At 38.4% G+C, this 18,793-nt stretch overlaps 1 protein-coding gene and 1 non-coding gene across 2 annotated transcripts in view; both read right to left on the reverse strand.

Moving 5' to 3' along the window:
- The window catches only part of SLC44A5 (solute carrier family 44 member 5), a 312,707-nt gene that overhangs the window by 241,367 nt on the left and 52,547 nt on the right, over positions 1-18,793 (reverse strand). The window lies entirely within an intron of this gene.
- Positions 8,035-8,139, reverse strand: LOC116668385. The gene has a single exon (XR_004325555.1). It is a non-coding gene; the product is annotated as a U6 spliceosomal RNA (small nuclear RNA).

Genomic DNA, 18,793 nt, shown 5'->3' on the forward strand with positions numbered 1-18,793 from the left:
ATACAAAAATATCAGCCATTAAGAATGCCAATACAGGCTACCATCTTCCCTTACGTAAAATTCTGCAACAGTGTCCCCAGTGGTCTTGTTGTCTCCATTATTATCTCCCTCCAACTCGTTCTCCAGAATGCTGCCAAAATTACCTTAAAATGCATACCTACTCAGTTTTCTGCTGGAAAACTTTTCAGCAGTTCTCCCTTCCATCTAAAGCCAAATGTTTAGAAAAATCCCACATGTCTAGGCTCTGTTTACACGTCTAGCCTCATTTCTAACCACTTCTTCCCAAGATCTGTGTGCTCCAAACAGAACACTCTTTATGATCTTTCTCCAGACTTCTGTATGTGCCTTGTCCCCTTAGCCAGAATGCTCCTTCTGGCCCCAGCTCCTCGATCTGTCCAGTGCCTGTTCACTCTTCACGTAGATGCCTCTTCTTATCTGAATCCTTCAGTAAAAGTCAAGTACCCCACTTCTGTACGTTACCATGGTTCACTGTATTTCTTCTCTCATAGCACATAATATACTACGTTATATTATCTTGTTTACTTATATGCACCCACCGAGGTCAGCAAGCAGTACGATGGCAGTGACAACGTTTAGCTTTTTTCACCTTGGTATTCCAGCACCCAGCCCAGAAGCTGGTATTTGACAAATACATTATTGGATGGGTGTTGCACATATATTTAGGTGATGTTATTGTCTAGTAACCCAAGGCTTAATTTGAATTGCCAATTCTAATCCTTGTTGAAAATCTTTCTAGAATAAATGCTGGCAGCCTTTAGCATGTATGTTAAGTAGGGCTCATTAGTAAGGTACCTTGGGCATGTGGGACAATTGCTGCCTCTGTTATCTCTTGCCTGTGACCGTAAGGGTGTGTGGTTGGCACAAGTTACCCATGCTGTCCAAAATCCAGCTCTCAGGGCACCCACCCAGTCCTCTGTGCCTGTTCAGAGGTAGTCACTCAGCTACCACAATCTCCCTCATCTCACTCCGCTGAAGAGTCGGGGGGTTTCTAGTAAACTGCATCTCCCACCATTGTTAGCCTGACAACAGGCACATCAAGGGCCTTAGCCCTCCTTCTAGGGACTGCCAACCCCTGTATATTCTGTAATGAATCAGTCTACTTTTCTGCCTTAGTAAATCTAGTAAAATAAGAAAAACTGAATTTCTCTGGGATGGCTTAGTAGCTTTTAAGATCTCTGGGCCCTTATTAGAGTGTTAGTGTTCTGAGAACTACAGATTTTAGAGACCCAGAAAAGGGGATTGGAACAATACTAAGCTCCTCTAGAAGTTTATGAGATCAAAGACTACTTAATTCAATATATGCTGCTTGACTTTGTAAAATTTTTTTCCCTTCTCTTCAAAATTTCTCCTGGAAGTGCAAGAAATTCTGTCAACTAAGGGTTCAACAAAGAGAAATGGAATTGAATCAGATTTGAAACATTTACATATCCATGTTTACCCATTAAAGCAACATCAAATTTTTCAAGAGAAAAATTCCTAAGAAAAGTTATACTGCTGTCATAAATAGAAATAACAGTACTTCCCTGATTTTTCAAGAAATGACATTTTTAAAATGTCAGGGAAAGTGAGTAAAAAATAAAGCCTTTGAGCATTTGAATGGATGGGTCCAAATCAAAAATACTTTCCACTGGTTTATTAACAGAAAAGAAAAAAATTAAAAATGATGTGACTTACTGCCCAAAGTAAGGATATCATTGAGAAAGTATCTTCCTTCCCCTTAGGGCTAAGAGTAGAAAGTATTCTGCTATTGAAAAAATAAAAAGTGAAATTTCAGGTCAAGGATACATGAAGGTAAAACAGAGTGCTGTCCAAAATATTGGTATTTTATTGGAGAGTATAAAATCAAATGTGTTCTTAGTTATAGAATGTGGGATAATCAACCTGTCAGAGTTAAAATGGGCCATGAATTTTCAAAAAGGGCATCAGAAGAAATCATCTACAGAAAAGCCATTTGGTACTGCCTTTAAACAACCCTAGTTCCCAAATGTATCTGTTCATTTGCTTCCTTTTCTTTCTGAATATAAATTTTCTGGCAGACATTGTGCCCCATAATTGTCAAGCTTCCATGTTTCTTCTTTGTTGACCCAGTGATCGCTCTCAGCCATATCTCCTGATTTTACTCATACCACAAATTAAACTTTGGGAAATTACCAGTGACCCTAACATTTTCAAGTATCTCCTCCCCATTTCCATCAGACAACATAACCAGCAACTAGCTCTTAAATGTTTTTCCCAGACCACCACTGACAGAACCCACAGACCTATCCTGACTCTGTCCAAATAGGGTTCAGCCAATGAAAGTGAGTCACAAGTCAAGTCACATACCTGGACCAGTGATAGAAAGGTTGGGCACTTGGACAGATAAGTAACAGACATTAAATTTAGAAAGTGTGAGATGACCAGGGCCTAGAATGTCTTCTAAGTCTGGAACATTTACCAAGATGTGCTCCACAAAATAGTAACATGTGAAGATGCCCCCCAGACTCACTGCCAGGATCAATAAATATAGAAGCAGCTACACAATACAGTTTTTGTCTTGGAGATTCAGAAAGTGCATGAGCATATTAAAAGATTAAAGAAGCCTAGCCATGAAGAAACCTGTTTAGTTTTGTTTAACCTCGTATTTGCCAAACCTTTTTGACCATCGAATACTATTAAGATCCCAGAGTAGGGGAGAAAAAAGATCCCAGAGAACTGGTGTCCCCAGGAACAGGCTTCAGGAAAGGCTGACCTGCTCAGCCACGTACATTTGCTGCTGCTCCTCGACCCCCGCTAGGGCTACCCTACATGCCCAGGTGGTGGTCACATGTTTTAAGCAGTGTTCTTAAACTTCCATGCACATACAAATCACTGGGGATCCTGTAAAATGTAGATTCTAACTCAGTGGGTCACTCAGGGGCCTGAGAGTTGCATTTCTAACAAGGCTCCGGGTGATGCTGCTGCCGCTGGCCTGTATCATATTTTCAGTAGCAAGGTTCTAAGGGAACATTGCAACAGAAAGATCTTCACATCTCTAATCTCTTTATCCTACCCCTAATAGTGAGTCCTCTTAAAATACTACTTTCACTGTGTCTCTTTGCTGGTCAAAACCTTTCAGTGGTTCCCTACTCCCTGCTACATGAGTCACTCAACAGTAGAGATTTACTAAACTTTCACTGTGTGTCAATAGATTAACACATCCCCTGACCTTTTACAATCAGGAGCCAAGTGGGAGAGTAAGAAACAATGGACAGAACGCCAGGAGCCAGAACAAGAAGGGAAGTTATTTCTTCAGACGTCAGTTTCTTCATCCATAAAATGAAGGATAACCTAGGCTGGTGTATTTAATCCTCCGTGCGCACTGTAGTCCTTAATACAATCAGAGTCTCAGCCCAGACCAGTTAAATGCAGGCTCTCAGTATCTCCTGCATGAAGGCACAGGTAGGTTGTAAAAGCTCCCCACACGAAGCTAACGCACAGCCAAGTTTGAGAACCACCGGACTAACCGATGATTCCCAAACCATCAGCATCGGCACCAGCTGCGCACTTGTTAGAATGCAAGTGCCCAGGCCTCACCCCAGACTTACTGGATCAAAAATGCGGGGCAGGGTCCAAAAATCTAGGTTCTAGCCAGCTCTCCAGGTGACTCTGACCCCCTTTGAAAACCACTGTATTAGACAGTAAGTCACTTCCCTCCAGCTCCAAAATGCTATCAGTTCTTTGCCCTCTGACAGCCTTGGCAAGGACTTTTGCCTTCCAGACTCGTAGGTGCAAAGGATCAGCTCTGGAATTAGACTTCCTGGATTGAAGTCCCAGCTCTTACAGTTGACTGCTGTGCACTCTAGATGACTTCAGTTGTCGGTTTCACGTCCTCATCTGTAAAATGAGGATGCTAATAGTACCTGCTTTCATAAAGTTGCTATGAAATTTAAATGATTTCATATCTGTAAGTCACTTTGCAGAGCAGTACTCAGGTCATAACTCAGTCATCACCCTCCTGTTGAGCACTTCCTTGGCCGCTATCCAAAACTGCAGCCCACCCCTACCATTCATTCCATTGTCCCCTCCTCTGGTTTATTTTTCTCCTTTGTACTTACTACTCTCTAAATTACTATGTGTTTCACTTATTGCTTTATTATCTGTTTTCTCCCACTAGGATGTAAACTCTTGAAGATCAATTATTTGTCCATTTTGCTAAAAGCTGTATCCCCTATCTAGAACAGGGTCCGACACATTGGAAACACTCAAAAAATACTGGTGGAAAAATAAATAAATGTTAACTATTATCAATGTTAATATTATTAGCAACCCAGGTTTTTCTTTATTGGAACCTAACAGTTTATACTTCCTATTTATGGTCCCAAATTGTGCTGATGTTTTATTCCATGCTTTATCTAAATTCTGCCCCATACCTAAAAATGCCCTTTTATCTAACTTCAGCCCACTTTAGGTCTTGAGCAAGTTCTACCTCTTCTTTTAATATTCCCTGATGACTCTAGCCCTCTAGTTCTCAGAATAGCTACAGTGTTTACTGCCTACACTACACAACTTAACACTTAATTTTCTTAATTTAATGTCAGTAGAATGACTTCTAAGAAATTAACTTTTAAAAAGCTGCATCATTTCTGCAACAAGAATTTCATGAAAACTGGGGAGGAAGGGCCCCCCCAAAAAAACGATGGGAAAGGTTATCATTAATTAGCCATGTTGTTCTCAAATAACTAAAATAGTGCTCTACATTTTACAAGGCACTTTTATACACACCAGCCTAGTTTTCACCAGATGATCTCAAAGACTATGGTCTCCCTGCTCTTAAATTTTCAAAATATCTTCAAGTATATAGAGAGAACATTTCTTGAGGTTGAAAATTAAAAATAAATCATGAAAGTCATACTAAAAGCGGAAAATGACCTAAGAAGTTGTTGCGTTCAGGTATGGCGACTAAGTAGCTCTCTTGCTCCCAGGCTGCCTGGCAGCTGGAAGAGACCCACCCTCATCCCCAGTACAGCCCTCGAGGCAGGCAGTACAGTCGATCAGAGCTGGCACACAAGGGGGCACCTATTTGCCCTACCAACTTAGTCTAACCATCTTGGTTCTAAAAGGAAAGGAAACATGCTAAGAAATTGAAAGTGATTTGTCCAGGCACATACATGGTAGCAGACCAAGACCAGAACCAGCACCCAACTCCTCAACCAGGGCTCTCTCCACTCCCCTCCCAAGTCATTTCTGAAATTCAGTATTTCAATTTCCATTCTAAAGCAATCAAAACACAAGACCCAAAGCTTTGACAGAGACTTTTCATATTAATGCTCATGAATATAATGTTGAAACAAAAAATGACAGCTTCAAGCCAAGTGATAGACAGGGCTGGTTAGTCTGTTATTTTTCAGTTGGGTTTATTTACCGAAGCCTAGAATGTGCCATGACTAGAAACAGACAAAACTGATTATTTTAATTCCACTGTCCTAGGAAAAAAGGGAAATAGTCTTCATTAATAGGAACTGGGCTCGACTCCAGTCCTGAAATAACATACTACTGAATCAACTTTTTAAAGGTGACCTTTCTCTCATTAATGGCAAAGTATTATTTAAATATACTTTAATCACTAAATTTAAATTATAGGAAAACACACATATTTAAAGGAATATGAAAAAGAGATGAGAGAGAAATAAACATCTATTTTAACATAATGACCACTTCCTCACCATGGAAATGATGCCTACATTATAGAATTATCATTTTTCCAAAACCTCTCTCTAAAAGACAGTTTCCAAATGCTACAACCACCTTTGTAACTCATTTGGAATGAAAGTCACTTGACAAATTTTACCTAGCCAATTGATAGCTCTATCTTGATTAAATCTCATTTTTAGGCATACTTTAATTGAAAGCTGCTTTTGGGGGGAGGGGGGGAACCATCTAACAGTTAGAAATCGCCTCTGGCACTGTCTGCATTACCCAAGGAAACCAGGATGACAACTGGCAGTTCTGTTACTGCATAGAGTTAAGCCCATTTAGCAACTATGTTCCTTAGTTACAAGGTACCAGCAGTTGGTCCTGTAACCTGTCCTTTCACCCTGATAAGGTGAGCCTAGCTCACAGTGGAGGGTAGGATGAGGGAAGAAGCAAACACATAGGATGTCTTCAGTGTGTACTCTGCTACCATGTCAAAGTAGGGGAGGGAGTGGCGGTGGTGCTCAGCCAGCCAGAGGAGTTGAGGATCTGCACTGCCCCTGCTCCACAGAAAAGTGCAGTCGGTTCAAGGGTGCTCCGAGGGTCTGGATAGACACAAGAACATTCTCCGCGGGCCTCAGAAAAAACCTAGCCACAGACTGATGCTTGCTACGAGACCCCCAGAAGGCTGAACTGATTCTCCCCTCCACCCCCTTTATCAGTCAAGATCACTGGTGCTCCATGAATAAGCAAGAATAAAACCGAGAGCTGTGGTCAGACCCCATCATGCTAGCCTAGGCATGGGTCCTTTAGGCGAATAGATCAGCCAAGGCAAATCTTGACATCTAAAGTGGACCAGTCATCCCTGAACAATGTTTGTGAAACACTGAACCCTCTGCTTCCAGCCTGGTCATTCTAAAAATTCAGAGGTCGCACTCCCTGCACCATGTTATGTATCATTTTCAACCTACTTACTCATCTGGAAAAGCAGGCAACTACCCCAACTCACGTAGCAGAAATATTCTTGGTTGGCATCCAAGACACCATTAACAATTATGGAAAATACTTAAAAACACGACTATTTATAATAAAACTCCAAATTCCTTAAAACTGACTATATGCTGGCTAATCCAATAGAGTCAGTAGAGAATAAATTTGGGAGTTGGGAAGACTTGGTTTGGAATCAGTTTTGTCACCTCCTAGTTCTGTGACCATGAGCAAATTACTTATTACCTTTCAGCCCAAGTTTTCTCTTTTATAAAATAATCACAACGAAATTTATTTCACACTGTAGTTCTGAGGATTATTTGAAAAATATAGAAAAAGGCATAAAAATGCCTGACTCAAGATAGAAACTAAATAAATATCTATTTCTTTCCCTCATTTTCATTTTTCTAGTAAAGAAAATACCTATGTTAAAATGTTTTTAAATGTTGTATGTGGTTTAGAAAATTAAGCAACATGCCAACGTCTTAGCCATGAAACTCTAAGTCTATATGGCTAATTTGAAGCAACTACTATTTATGTATGTGATTATACATAAAATCTGAATGAATTATAACTCTGTGCACTCATCTAGTTGAACAATTTATCTGGATCTTTTTCCAGAAACATATCACAGCTTTATTTCAATCCCACTATGGTAGAAGAGAAAGAGAACACAGACACCTCTTCAGCTGAATAATAGCAATATTTTACAGCCTTTTTTCCATCAAGTGCTTTTCTTTTGTGTTCAATACCATGCATGTCTCAAAATAATTGTGCTTATCTGTCTTCCAAAGCCTGCTTACAGCCTTTAATATTGCAAATACACCCCGACTGCATTAGGAGCAAATATGTACAGTCCTGGGAGAAAAAAAAAAGAGGCAAAGAAAGGCATGTTTGATGCACATGAGAGAAAAGGCAGGAACAGTCTTATGGCCAAGAACAACAGCAGGCTTGTCCATCTGTCCATCATGGAACTGAGGGAACTGAGTTGTGCACACTAGTTATCAACAGGAGGTGGCCATGTGGGCATCACACTAAAATAGAAATTCTGTCATCAGGAAGACAAGGTGAGAAAGGAAGAAAGGATTAACCGTTTCAGAATCAATTTCTGGGTTAGCAGGGTAAACACAAAGACTTGCTTCATGTTTCTTACTCATAGATTATAAAGCTTTTATTCATTCATTAAACATTTTCTGGGTGCTTTTCAGAAGCCAGACAATGTGCTATCCATTATGGATACAAAGAATAATTTCTTTTTTTAGCAATTCATTTGAAGGACAGAGAAGTAAACAAATAACTATAATACAGCAAGATGACAGCTAATGTGTATATACTGTGCCATCAGAACCCAAAGGAAGAAGTAATTAACTATGCAAAAATATGGCAACTTTACAAATTTGTGAGTCATCTTTGCACAGGGGCTATGCCAGTCTTCTTTGTAATATTCCAGTGTTGTTTTATGTGCTCCAGGAGTGAGGCTGACCACAGAAGTAGACTAGAAAATCCAAGAATGAACAGATGGGTCTTGATCAAGATAATCTTTATCTTACAGTGTAAGAAAAGTATTATTGCTTTTACCATCATTTATTGCAGTCTTTTTTTTTTTTTAAGAATGGGAGCATGTTTAATTTTTGTATGACTTTTAATCTTATTAACTCCATCTAAACATGTCAATTTCTATTTTTATATAACATCAGTATGTTTGAGAGTGTGACCATTGGACAATAAGATAGATATAGATATTGGTATAGACATAGATATAGAAATAAATGTAGAAACAGTTTCTTGGCTTCTGGAAATACTAGTTATGACATATTTCTTCAAATTTTACAATGAAACATTTTCTTTCAGGCAACTGCCCAACAGAGAAGTGAATATAAGGCATAGCATTTATTGGCATTTTGCAAAATTAAGACGTTAATACAAATAAATCCTCAGTGGCTGTAAGACATACTATAAAGACTTCCTTTCAATTGCAGAAATGAATAAGGAGTGATGTGAGGCACTCCCATTTAAGCTGAAGTAGAAAGTCTGGGTAAACTGCCAGCTTGAAAATTCTCTTTAAATGTCTACTGGCTTTGTTGGTAACACAGTAGCACTTGGAAACAAAATTTACAACAGTTACAGATTAAATTTATTATTCATCTCTGAAGCAATTTTTGGTCCTAAATCTTTACCCAAATAAATCTTGACCAATCTTTACCTTTAAGGTCTCATCTTGATTATCTCTCTAGCACTGGTATGCCTCTTAGTTGTTCCCGAAGCCTGTGTTGCCCTGGAGTTATATGTATAAAAATACTAGGTTCCTCTCCCAGACCCCTCCCACAGTCACAGCAGCCAATGGCACATTCTGAAACTAATGCACGAGGCATTATCTTGCCTCCTGGACTAGTACCAGGCTCAGCCAGAGTCCAGGCCATCCGGGAAGAATACACTCCAAAGAGTAATCACAATCATTCTCCCTGCCACTGGCCCGATGTCCTCTCCTGGTGGCCATCAAAACGGAAATGCTTTATGCCCTGACAAACTCAACAGACCATAGTCACACTATTATGATTATGCATCAATCTGACAAGATGTGAAAGTCCTAAACTGTATTTCTAATCTCTGCTTCAGTCACATAATTAACCTTTTCCACATGCCAAAATTTAATTTGTAACTTACTTACATATAATGAAAACCACAGTGCCTACATATAGATAATTGCTTATTGTTTGTATTCGGCCCATCTGTCAATTCTCTATCAGTAATTCCTGGTCCCTGTTCTCGATGTGACTCTCATATCATGACACCTAGCACAACTTCACAGGTAATTTTATGTTTACCAAGGAGTCTGACTTATAAATGCCAAAGAGAAAGTCATTCATTAATTTAAAGTCAAAGGCCTGCAAAGCTGCTTGGCCTTAAATGAAGGCCAACGGAAGGATCAATTAATGCAAGTTAGAAAAAGTGGATATTATGTGAACGAAATGGTTTCTTTCTGATGGTGGAAGCTGGGATGTCTCTTCTGGGTTACCTAATAGCCATTATGCAGAAAAGAGAGATAAATATTAAATGAGCAACAGGGAAAAGAGCTGGGTAACGCTCAACCTACAAGGGCGTCATAGTTCCAAAACTCCGGGAGGATGCCAGTCACGTGGTTTTGAGAAACTGTTTTCCCTTTAAGAGCTGTTAGCCACGATAGCAATGTCCTGATCTCTACTCACATAAGCCAGTCTAAACCACAACAAAGCTCAGCTGTAATTCGGCTCTAGTCATTCTACCTCAAACACACTTAACCATTTGTAACACACTTCTAAATTTCAATTTGCGAATAAAATAAAAACCACTGTTTATTCAACATATACATACTACGTCACCAGCACCGTGCCAGTTTAATCCTTACTTGGGTCTATGAGGTGATTATTTTTACTCTCTTTCACAGAGAAGCAAACAGGCCTAAAAAGCTAATCTTCCCCAGGCATGAGAATGTTAATGACACTGTATATCTGCGTAACAGAAAATGTCCTGAAATCTGACATTCCCCAGTTTTCATTCTTGAGGAACACTTGCAGTACACACGCAGAGGGCAGAGGCTCTGGACACAGGACCCCCCGTAACCCATCCACGGGAGCCAGGGCCCACGCACTACAAGGCCGTTGCAGCCTTCTGGAGCCTATACAGACTTAGACAAAGTCCTGGGCCCTTTTTTAAGTCTCATTAGACCTTCAGATCTTATTTTTAATAACCCTTTTAATCTTTTTAAAATTCTCAGCCAAAGATCAAAGCCGCTGCTTAGCTTTCAGCTACACACTCTATATCTTCCATTTTAATTTGTACTTATGCAACATTTTCCTTTTTTTTCTTTTCATAGCAGAGAATAGATGTGCCTTCTTGAAGGAATAAAAGTTGCCCTTAAGGAAGAGTATTCATTTTCAATAAACATTTACTAAGTAACTACCTTTTTGAATGTTAAAAGCTAATCCTGAAGAAGGTTAAAAAATTTTTTTGAAAAAAAAGGACAGGGTGGAATAAAACCTGGTCTTTTCCCTGCCAGGGGCTTAAAACCTAATTATAGAGACAGAAATAGTAGGAATTAGGGTCAAAATTTAAAGTGTAGCCTCATGGTCTCTCTCCAAGGAATGACTTCTGATACGATGTTGCTTCTCTAAGGAGCAAGCTCTGGCTTCCCAATGAGACATAAGAAAGGAGGCTGAAAATAATAATCTTTTAAAATAAATGTCAGGGAGCCTGGTTCTAGCAATAACTCTTAAGGTAGAAGGGACAAGGGAGGAGAAAGGGAGCAGTTTCAGAATTGACTTGAGTGTGATGGGGATGAACTGTTACAAACCCCACGGCCCCTGCTCACCACACCTCCCCCAGAATCACTGCTTTAGGGAGCCCCCGGGCATAGAAGGGGAGGGTGTGATACATCTCAGAGGTCTTGAGAGAGAAAACACTGAGGACCACAATGCCCAGTACGCCACAGGTTTTCAGGTGCAGCTCCTAGTGACACCATAGTGTGTACTCATTTTTCTATATGTCCTTATTTAATATGGAGCAAATAATGTTTTACCCGAAGGTCTAGATCAAGAGGGACTTAATTCAAGTAGGTGATTACCTTGGTCACTCATTAAGATTAGAGGCTGTTTCTTCAGAAGACCTGAACCATTGCAAAGTTGAGTTGCTTAGAAAGGGGTCCGTGATAAAAATAAGTATGAAGGTGGTTATCTACAGCAAATGATTTTAACTTATTAAAAGACAACCTTTGGGGAATACTCCCATAACCTACTGTGATTTATGCTCCCTAGACACCCAGAGAATTAGCATCATTCTCTTCTAACATAAAATACTGCAGGTATCTACTCTCTTTTGAGAAGACTTTGTTCTCTTCTTTACTACTAAAATAAAATCCTCAGTGCCACAGTCTCCTAAATCTACCTCCGTTATTTTTACCATCTACTCTCACACTTCGCATCCACCTGTAAAGTGCAGCCCTAACCAGTTTACGTCTCTGTATTAGCCTCCACCCATATGCACCCTTTCTCAGCATTCACATTTCTGTTTTTATGTTTAGCTGCCACAATGACTAGTAAATTGATTGTGGTAGATGGCGTTATTTTTTTGAGTTTAGCTCTATTGTTGTTCTAATTTTAGGGAGAGGGGTTGTGTATGTGTAATTATTATTTAACATATAACTTGCTGTAAAAAAATTTTTTTCTTACCAAAAAGTACTTTTTAAATGAAAGGGAAAAGCTGCTTAATTTTCTACCATGTAGAAATTATTAGTAAGATTTTGTTGTTTTTCCTATCAGTCCTTTTTCTATGTGTTTTTTAACTTTTTGTTTTGAAATAATTTTAGACTTACAGAAAAGTTGCAAAAATAGTAGTGCAAGGGCCTGTCTACTCCTCACCCAGTTTTTCCTACTGATAACATCTTCCATTATTATAGAACATACTTATCAAAGTCTTCTATGTATATTTTGACAAGATGAAATCATACTTTTTGTTCACTGCTTCTTACATTTAATATGATAGCATAAGGATTTGTTATTTAAAATTTTTCAAAAACATCATTTGAATGTCCAGGTAATGTCACACAACATCAATGCATATTTTATTTAACTATTTCCACACTGTTGGATAATTAGATTGCTTGCAATCATTCTCTATTATTAAAAATTCTCATCAACACAGGTTACAATTTTTAAAAACATCTACTAATTTTATAGGTCAAAAAATGGACTATCATTATGAATTAATTTTTAAATTATTACTGAAGGTGAACATCTTACATGCTTATCAGTCATCTTTATTTCACCTCTTATAAATTATTTATCAGGTTCTTTGCCCATCTACTTGTGGGTGTCTAAATATGTTTCTTACAAATTTGTGTGAAGCTTGCATATGAAGAATATTAAGCTTTTGATTCAAAGACTACAGTATTTTTTATTGTTTGATGATTGTTCTTTTTGTTTTCATTTTGATAGTCCAAAACACTTTGCCAATTGAAAACAAAATATCTCTTTTACAGTCGTAATGTGTAACTGAAAGGCATTTTCATTCTCAAACTGAGATCCACCAACTACTAAGCATACGAAGATGTGACCATTGGGAATTACGGGAATTTCTTTCCTTAAAAAAGAGAAAATATATTATTCAAACTTGACAAAAGCTGCAAAGGTACAAAGGTCAAAGGAGGAATCCTAAGTTATAATAAGATGCCATGTTGTACAAAATAAGGACAGCTTATGAAAGGAACAATTTGTATTGTAAGTTCTTATAGTGTTAATTTGTACACTATTTTAGTGTCATAAATATTCATAGCTAAACTAAAACTTAATTTATAATTACAAATTGAAAATCAGAAAGCTATATTACACTGCAACAATGTGAAACTGCATGAGAGTCCCACAAACAGCCCAAGTTTTCTTGCATCTCCTGCCTCTGTCCTTACTGGTCCCTTTGCCAGGAATCTCTACCGCTCCCTCCCTCTACCCACACCACGTGGAAAACTCCTGGGTCTCACTGTCACTCCCCTCCACCAAGCCAACCCCTCCTCCTCGACATCATCTTAATTATTGTGTCTGCTTCTCCACGTCTATTTTTACTGTCTCATAGGAAGTTTTTATCGCTGCCCCCCCCCCCGGTCAATAACCTGAGAACAAGAGATTCAGCCATCACTGAGCCCCAGTGCCTAGCAAAGATTTTGACATATATCAGGAGCCCTGTTAATGTTTACAAAATGAACTGATTTATCCACATAAGGTAACAGTCTTCAGGGAGACTTATAAGAAACTCAGCCTTGTTTATGTATTATACCAATAAATAATCCTGCAAGTTCATCTACCAACTCTGCCAGCGGCTCTGTCTTCCTGGAGGCCACAGTTTCACCTTGGCATCGTCAGATGGTTTCTATTCAATGACAGTGACTCAAGCGGAAAAGAACACCTTTCCTCAGGTAGACAATTAATAATCTTTTTTTTTAAATTTTTATGTTGAAATAATTTCAAACTTACAAAGAGTTGGAAGACCAGAAGAACAGCTGTGTACCTTTCAACCAAATTCACCAGTTGTTACCACATTGCTGCATTTGATCTCTTTCCACACACACACACTCAGACACATAAACATGTACACACACCACGAGACATTTTCCCTGAACCACTTGAGGGTTATGTGCAGAATCATGCCCTTTTATCCCTAAGTACTTCAGTCTTCATTTCCTAAAAACAAGGACATTCTCTTAGGTGGCCACAGCACATTTATCAAATCCAGGAAGATAGCATTTACAAAACACTTTTACATAATATGCAGTCTACATTTCTTTTTCTCCCACTGTCTCAATAATGTCCTTCATGGAATTTTTTTCTCTGATCCAGATCAAAGACCACAAAGCACATACTGCTGGCATGACTTGTTAGTTTCCTTCATCAGAAATAGCTCTTCACACTTTGTTCTTTATTACATGAATATTTTTCAAAAGTACCAGAGGAGTTATTTTGGAGAATGTCTCCTTGAGCCTATCTGATGTTTCCACACGATTAGATTCAACTCATGCACTTTGAACAGGAATACTACATAAACAATGTTATGACTGCCTCAGTGTATCATGTCAAGAATCAAATCTCAGTTTATCTCATCAACAGTGGTGTTAACTTTATCATTCAATTAAGTGGTGTTAGTCAAGCTTGCCTGCGGTACAGTTACCATTTCTCACCTTGAAATGAGTAAGTAATCTCTGGGGAGATACTCTGATAATATATAAATATCCCATTCCTCTTCAAACTTTTAACATCCACTGATTCCTCTGAATCCACTGTTTCCACAGTGGTTGCAAAACGGTGATTTTCTACTTCCATTATTCCATCTACATTTATTAGTTTATGTAATCATTCTTTTCCTTAAATTTCTTCTCCTTGATTTGCATTTTTACTCCTTATAAGTATGTCCATCTTCAAAACTTTCAAAAGTTATTTTTAAATCTATTTTTAAACTTTGTCACATTTTTCTTTAACTTTACAATTTCAATGTTTCATGTTAAGAAGCACAGAGCTGACATTTCATATTGCTCCAGTTAACCATTTCCCTACTTCATAAAACTTTGTTCAAAACTTCTAAATCTGTTTCAAACTTCTGATTGTAATCCAAGACTAGCCCTGTCTCATTACAATGCTATCTAATCAGTAATGCAAAAAGTCTAATTCTGACCTCAGAATCTTGTTAACACATCTCTGGTTTGTACAGACTGACTCGTATTTTTATTATATTTCATTTCATAGTGAAGAATAAGAAAGATTTAATCTAATCTTCTAATTTAGGTACAAGTAACCTTCAATTATACTAGTTTAATTTTGTTCAGAAAAGAATCAAAATGAAATCCTTGAAGAATGGATTGATCTAACAATTTTGGTGAAAACAAAACACTTTGGATGTTAACTTTCTAAAATTTAATGTTTTTTCAATGTTTGTGTTCCCTAATAAGCAACCACTATATTAAACAATAATTTAGTCAATTTTGCTATAGTAATACAAATTCTTTATTTTTTGAGGTTATATCTTTAGTCAGTAGTTTAAGGGCTATGGGTCCCAAAATATGCTATTTTCCCAGGTCAGGTAGCCAAGACAAGAAGGACCACTCTGTTTGAAAGGAACCACAAAGACGCACAGACACACTTAACACTTCTTATGTCTGTGGAGATTGTTTACCAATGAAATCATCAAGAAAGAGTCAACATCAATTGTGTTCCATAAAAAGTCATTTGAAACTTGGAAACTGTCATAGAGGATCATGGACTGTCAGAGCTGGATAGGATCTTGATGGCTGTATTCAGCCCAAAACTCTTACTTTGTAGATGAAGAAATTGAGGCAAGGGAACATGATGTGATTTGACCACAATCTATTCATGTCAAGTGGTAATTAAAAATGCAGAAAGGAGGCTGATGATCTGAAGAGCATAAGTCTGTTAGTGTTTCTACAGCACAATTCTGGGCTTGTCAAGCCCTGCCTAGTTTCTCAGCTTTTGCACCCCTCCTCTCCCAAAAGCTGTGGCTGTAACCTCAGTCCCTGCCTGGTTTCTAGAAGCAATCCTGATTTTAGAAAGGTGATATTCAAGGAAATTTAGCCAACTGCTCTAGAACTGACATCAAATTAACCATGCTCTTCTTTCCTTAACTCTGACTTTACATGTAGGGGTTTTGCTCTGACTCTTTGACCTAATTCCCATTTTTAACACATGACTGACCTGCCCTGTTGGCCACCCACCCGCCTAGACTTTCTAATATTAGCATAACTGAAGATTCCCCACCATCTTGCTCTCTTTGCTAGTATACCTCTCTCACTAAAAATTGAAATTACTCTGTCTCACCTCCAACATCCATGATCCTTCTCATTTATTCATTTACTCAATAAACACTTAAGGAGTACCACTTCTATGTCTTGTGCTAAGCACAAGTGCAGATAAGTAATGATGAAAAAGAGTGTACCTTAATTCATGGCCTTAAGGAACTTATGTTCTTGTGAGGGTGACAGACAATAGAAACAACTATGTATTACAAAGTGAGACAATTATCAGGAAGGAAACAGGAATAACGGAGTTTAGGCAGGGAAAGCCTCTCAGGGAAGGTCACACTAACGATGGAGATTTGAAGATGAAAATGAACTAGCCATGTGAAGCTATGGGAGGAGCATTTCAGGCATGAATACTCTAAAAAGGCTTGGGAGGTTGGAGGAAGTTAAACAGAGGCAACTGTGGTTGGAATCTATTGAGGGAAGAGGAAAGACGTTTCAATGAGAAAGGAGAAGCAGATTATGCAAATCCTTGCAGGCCAAAGGAATGAATTTGGATTATAATATAATTGTAATGAAAAGTCATTGAAGGCTTTTAAATAGGGGAACCACATGATTTTCATTTTTAAAAAATTATTCTAGTGAGTTGAAAACAGGTGTTAAAACAAAAACATGTTACACAAATGTTCACAGAAGCATTATTCATAAAAGCCAAAAAGTGAAAACCACCAATGAACAGATGAACAAAATGTCAGCCACACAGTAAAATAATATTCAGCCATAAAAAGGAATGCGATCCTGATACATGCTCCATCACGGATGAACCTCGAAAACATTACTTCTCATGAAAGAAGTCAGACACAAGAGACCACAAATGTGTTGTAACATTAATATGAAATGTGCAGAATAGGCAAATTCATGAAGATAGAAGGTAGATCAGTGTTTCCAGGGGCTGGGGGCGAAGAACGGGAAGTGACTGCTTAACAGATGAGGGTTTCTTTGTGAAAATGTCCTAGAATCAGAGTTGCAATGGTTGCAAAACATTGAGAATGTACCAAAAGCCACTCAATTGTACACCTTTTAAATGATTAAAATGAGTAATTTTACATTACATGAATTTTACCTCAATAAAGCAAAAGAGCACTCTTTGGAAGCAAACTGCTTTGTAGGGGAGGGGGCTAGTGACTGAAGGAGGTAGTCCACACTTGGACTGTGGTGACTGCAGAGGAGGAGAAAAGGGCAAAGATCCACTGTGTATTTTGGAGGTAACATTTACTGGATTTTCTGACATCAGGAACTGAGAGCGGAGGGAAGGAAGGAAGGAGAGAAGTAGAGAGAGAGAGAGAACGAAGGAGGGAGGGAGGAAGGGAGGGACAGATGAAAGAAGGGATCTAATACCCAAAGTCTTCACAATCTGGAGGAGGAATGTGTTTTAAGAAATGAAGGGCTAGACTTTGGACACATTAATCTTGAGACACCCCCAATCCAGTATGGACTACCCTATATTAATATTCCACTTTCTAGTATATTTCCTCAACTTTTTTAAATGGAGGTATTGGGGATTGAACCCTGCTCTATCTGTTCCTCCTACTAGCATCTAGAAGATTTGTTTTGAACAATCTCTGACTCTCCAAATCTACTCTCTCTTACTGCAGCTGAGTCCACAACTGGCTGTGATCTTAGACATATTGACAGAGAGACCTGACTGGCTAAAAATAATATTCAAATCCCTAAGCCAGGCAAGTGTATTCCTGTGGAGAAGGCACATTGGGCTCCAGTAACTAACTGCATGACACTCTCCTTACCAAAAGCATCCAATTCACTTTCTTCTAATTTTGTATTTCCTTGAAATCCTCCTGTCCTTCATTTTATTTCCCAAGTATTCTTTCCCATAGGGAGTAAAATGTTCTGACAAGCTGACATGAATATCCAGCCTACTTGGCGGTTAATTCCCTCATAGAGCCTTGTAAATTGATGTTCTGGTTTATAATCAGACTCTTGTCAGTTTGGCTAGAGGCAATCAACTTGCCTGGGCCTGTTAACCTCTGGGTGACCACGTCATAGCCCAATCACTGAACACGAGAGCTGTGTGTCAGACTCTGGTCAACGATGATCCCTAAGGAAGGACACACACACTGTGACACCACACCAAAACAGCCACACAGACCTAACAATACAATATATCACAGAGTAGTTGTGAATATTAAATGAGTTAGTATATATTAAAGTGCCTGGCACATATTAGATTCTCCATAAACATTAGTTTCTTTTCCAACTCATTAAACCATATGCAACTCAACAGGGGAAAAGCCCAAGTTTGAAAAGTTTTCTGATGAACTAAAATGATCCTAAAATTGTTCCCCCACTCCCTCCCAATCTATCTCTAACTCTCTTCCAAAGAGTTTCCCTTTTTAGTGGTTTCTCATTTGTGCAACTACTTTTTGCCATTGGCTATCTTCATAATCATTCAGTAATGCTTAGAGAGATGATTAATGCAAACCAAAATTATGCCTAAAAATACCTTATATATTCTGAGGAATAAGTTACAAGTGCTGTGATCTTGGGCAAGTCACTCAACCTTATTACATGTCTGTGTCACACTAGTCAGTAACTGTTCCCCACCAGCCTATCTTACAATGTTTCTTAGTGTCCCTTCATTCTCCAAAATCTATACACTGTATTATATATAATATATATAGTATATATAACCACTGAATCCTCAGTATGTGTTATTGACATATATGTTGAATGACTGGATGGATGTATTTTAAAACCATATGTTCCTCACAACTCTCATAAATAAGCCCAATTTTTACAATAAAGAAAATGGAAATCAGTCACTAACTTGCTATCCATAAAACTTTA

Source organism: Camelus ferus, chromosome 13, assembly GCF_009834535.1.
Source record: "Camelus ferus isolate YT-003-E chromosome 13, BCGSAC_Cfer_1.0, whole genome shotgun sequence".
Classification (NCBI taxonomy): Eukaryota; Metazoa; Chordata; class Mammalia; order Artiodactyla; family Camelidae; genus Camelus; species Camelus ferus.